Below are 4,981 nucleotides of genomic sequence, written 5' to 3' on the forward strand. Positions count from 1 at the left end.
GGGGGCCGGCCCCCTTCTCCCTTCCCCCTATAAATAGAGGGGTGAGGGGAGGGCAGCCGCACCACCCTCCAAGGCGCAGCCCTCCCCTCCCCAACACCTCTCCTCCTCCGTTGTGTGCTTGGCGAAGCCCTGACGGAGTACTGCCTCTCCACCATCACCACGCCGTCGTGCTGCCGGTGGAGCTGTCTTCCTCAACCTCTCCTTCCCCCTTGCTGGATCAAGAAGGAGGAGACGTCTCCCGTCCCGTACGTGTGTTGAACGCGGAGGTGCTGTCCGTTCAGCACTTGGTCATCGGTGATTCGAATCACGTTCGAGTACGACTCCATCATCACCTTGCAAGCTTCCGCACGCGATCTACAAGTGGTATGTAGATGCAAACTCACTCCCTTGACTCGTTGCTTAGATGAACTCATAGATGGATCTTGGTGAAACCGTAGGAAAATTTTTAATTTTCTGCAACGTTCCCCATCAGTGGCATCATGAGCTAGGTCTATGCGTAGTTCTCTTTGCACGAGTAGAACACAATTTTGTTGTGGGCGTGGATTTTGTCATCTTACTTGCCTCTACTAGTCTTTTCTTGCTCAACGGTATTGTGGGATGAAGCGGCCCGGACCAACCTTACACGTACGCTTACGTGAGACCGGTTCCACCGACTGACATGCACTAGTTGCATAAGGTGGCTGGCGGGTGTCTGTCTCTCCCACTTTAGTTGGAGCGGAATCGATGAACAGGGCCCTTATGAAGGGTAAATAGAAGTTGACAAAATCACGTTGTGGTGATTCGTAGGTAAGAAAACGTTCTTGCTAGAACCCAATTGCAGCCACGTAAAAGATACAACAACAATTAGAGGACGTCTAACTTGTTTTTGCAGCGATTGATCATGTGATGTGATATGGCCAGAAGTTGTGATGAATGATGAATTGTGATGTATGAGATCATGTTCTTTGTAATAGGATTCACGACTTGCATGTCGATGAGTATGACAACCGGCAGGAGCCATAGGAGTTGTCTTTATTTTTTGTATGACCTGCGTGTCATTGAATAACGCCATGTAAACTACTTTACTTTATTGCTAAACGTTAGTCATAGAAGTAGAAGTAGTCGTTGGCGTGACAACTTCATGAAGACACGATGATGGAGATCATGATGATGGAGATCATGGTGTCAAGCCGGTGACAAGATGATCATGGAGCCCCGAAGATGAAGATCAATGGAGCTATATGATATTGGCCATATCATGTCACAACTATATAATTGCATGTGATGTTTATTATGTTTATGCATCTTGTTTACTTAGGACGACGGTAGTAAATAAGATGATCCCTTACAAAAAATTTCAAGAAGTGTTCTCCCCTAACTGTGCACCGTTGCTACAGTTCGTCGCTTCTAAGCACCACGTGATGATCGGGTGTGATGGATTCTTACGTTCACATACAACGGGTGTAAGACAGTTTTACACAGCAAAAACACTTAGGGTTAACTTGACGAGCCTAGCATGTGCAGACATGGCCTCGGAACACGGAGACCGAAAGGTCGAACACGAATCGTATGGAAGATACGATCAACATGAGAATGTTCACCGACGATGACTAGTCCGTCTCACATGATGATCGGACACGGGCTAGTCGACTCGGATCGTGTAACACTTAGATGACTAGAGGGATGTCTAATCTAAGTGGGAGTTCATAATTTGATTAGAACTTTATTATCATGAACTTAGTCTAAAACCTTTGCAAATATGTCTTGTAGATCAATGGCCAACGCTAATGTCAACATGAACTTCAACGCTTTCCTAGAGAAAACCAAGCTGAAAGATGATGGCAGCAACTATACGGACTGGGTCCGGAACCTGAGGATCATCCTCATAGCTGCCAGGAAACAATATGTCCTAGAAGGACCGCTAGGTGACGCTCCCGTCCCAGAGAACCAAGACATTATGAATGCTTGGCAGTCTCGTGCTGATGATTACTCCCTCGTTCAGTGCGGCATGCTTTACAGCTTAGAACCGGGGCTCCAAAAGCGTTTTGAGCACCATGGAGCATATGAGATGTTCGAAGAGCTGAAACTAGTTTTTCAAGCTCATGCCCGGGTCGAGAGACATGATGTCTCCGACAAGTTCTACAGTTGTAAGATGGAGGAAAACAGTTCTGTCAGTGAGCACATCCTGAAGATGTCTGGGTTGCACAACCGTATGACCCAGCTGAACATTAACCTCCCAGATGAGGCGGTCATTGACAGAATCCTCCAGTCGCTCCCACCAAGCTACAAGAGCTTTGTGATGAACTACAACATGCAGGGGATGGAAAAGACCATTCCTGAAGTGTTCTCGATGCTGAAGTCAGTAGAGGCTGAAATCAAGAAAGAACATCAAGTGTTGATGGTCAATAAGACCACTAAGTTCAAGAAGGGCAAGGGTAAGAAGAACTTCAAGAAGGACGGCAAGGAGGTTGCCGCGCCTGGTAAACCAGTTACCGGGAAGAAGTCAAAGAATGGACCCAAGCCTGAGACTGAGTGCTTTTATTGCAAGGGGAAGGGTCACTGGAAGCGGAACTGCCCCAAATACTTAGCGGATAAGAAGGCCGGCAACACCAAAGGTATATTTGATATACATGTGATTGATGTGTACCTTACCAGTACTCGTAGTAACTCCTGGGTATTTGATACCGGTGTCGTTGCTCATATTTGTAACTCACAGCAGGAGCTGCGGAATAAACGGAGACTCGCGAAGGACGAGGTGACTATGCGCGTCGGGAATGGTTCTAGAGTCGATGTGATCGCCGTCGGCACGCTGCCTCTACATTTACCTACGGGATTAGTTTTGAACCTTAATAATTGTTATTTAGTGCCAAGTTTGAGCATGAACATTGTATCTGGATCTCGTTTAATACGAGATGGCTACTCATTTAAGTCTGAGAATAATGGTTGTTCGATTTATATGAGAGATATGTTTTATGGTCATGCTCCGATGGTCAATGGTTTATTCTTAATGAATCTCGAGCGTAATATTACACATGTTCATAGTGTAGATGCCAAAAGATTTAAAGCTGATAACGATAGTCCCACATACTTGTGGCACTGCCGCCTTGGTCACATTGGTGTCAAGCGCATGAAGAAGCTCCATGCCGATGGACTTTTAGAGTCTCTTGATTATGAATCGTTTGACACGTGCGAACCATGCCTCTTGGGCAAAATGACCAAGACTCCGTTCTCCGGAACAATGGAGCGAGCAACCAACTTGTTGGAAATCATACATACCGATGTGTGCGGTCCAATGAGCGTTGAGGCTCGCGGAGGATATCGTTATGTTCTCACTCTCACTGATGACTTGAGTAGATATGGGTATGTCTACTTAATGAAACACAAGTCTGAGACCTTTGAAAAGTTCAAGGAATTTCAGAATGAGGTAGAGAATCAACGTGACCGAAAGATAAAATTCTTACGATCAGATCGTGGAGGAGAATACTTAAGTCACGAATTTGGTACACACTTAAGGAAATGTGGAATCGTTTCACAACTCACGCCGCCTGGAACACCTCAGCGAAACGGTGTGTCCGAACGTCGTAATCGCACTCTATTGGATATGGTGCGGTCTATGATGTCTCTTACCGATTTACCGCTATCATTTTGGCGATACGCTCTAGAGACAGCTACATTCACTTTAAATAGGGCACCGTCTAAATCCGTTGAGATGACACCGTATGAATTATGGTTTGGAAAGAAACCTAAGCTGTCGTTTCTAAAAGTTTGGGGATGCGATGCTTATGTCAAGAAACTTCAACCTGAAAAGCTCGAACCCAAGTCGGAAAAATGCGTATTCATAGGATACCCTAAGGAAACTGTCGGGTATACCTTCTACTTAAGATCCGAAGGCAAGATCTTTGTTGCCAAGAACGGATGCTTTCTGGAAAAAGAGTTTCTCTCGAAAGAAGTAAGTGGGAGGAAAGTAGAACTCGATGAAGTACTACCTCTTGAGCGGGAAAGTGGCGCAGCGCAGGAAACCGTTCCTGTGATGCCCACACCAACTGAAGAGGAAAACAATGATGATGATCAAGGTACTTCGGATCAAGTTACTACTGAACTTCGTAGGTCCACAAGGACACGTTCCGCACCAGAGTGGTACGGCAACCCTGTCCTGGAAATCATGTTGTTAGACAACAATGAACCTTCGAACTATGAAGAAGCGATGGCGGGCCCGGATTCCAACAAATGGCTTGAAGCCATGAAATCCGAGATAGAATCCATGTATGAAAACAAAGTATGGACTTTGACAGACTTGCCCGATGATAGGCGAGCGATAGAAAACAAATGGATTTTTAAGAAGAAGACGGACGCGGATGGTAATGTTACCATTTATAAGGCTCGACTTGTCGCTAAGGGTTATCGACAAGTTCAAGGGATTGACTACGACGAGACTTTCTCTCCCATAGCGAAGCTGAAGTCCGTCCGAATCATGTTAGCAATTGCCGCATACTATGATTATGAGATATGGCAGATGGACGTCAAAACAGCATTCCTTAACGGGCATCTTAAGGAAGAGCTGTATATGATGCAGCCGGAAGGTTTTGTCGATCCTCGGAACGCTAACAAAGTATGCAAGCTCCAGCGATCCATTTATGGACTGGTGCAAGCATCTCGGAGTTGGAACATTCGCTTTGATGAGATGATCAAAGCGTTTGGGTTTATGCAGACTTATGGAGAAGCCTGCGTTTACAAGAAAGTGAGTGGGAGCTCTGTAGCATTTCTCATATTATATGTAGATGACATACTCTTGATGGGAAATAATATAGAATTTCTGGATAGCATTAAGGCCTACTTGAACAAATGTTTTTCAATGAAGGACCTTGGAGAAGCTGCTTATATATTAGGCATCAAGATCTATAGAGATAGATTGAGACGCCTCATAGGTCTTTCACAAAGCACATACCTTGATAAGATTTTGAAGAGGTTCAAAATGGATCAGTCCAAGAAGGGGTTCTTGCCT

Source organism: Triticum dicoccoides, chromosome 1A (assembly GCF_002162155.2).
Source record: "Triticum dicoccoides isolate Atlit2015 ecotype Zavitan chromosome 1A, WEW_v2.0, whole genome shotgun sequence".
NCBI lineage: Eukaryota > Viridiplantae > Streptophyta > Magnoliopsida > Poales > Poaceae > Triticum > Triticum dicoccoides.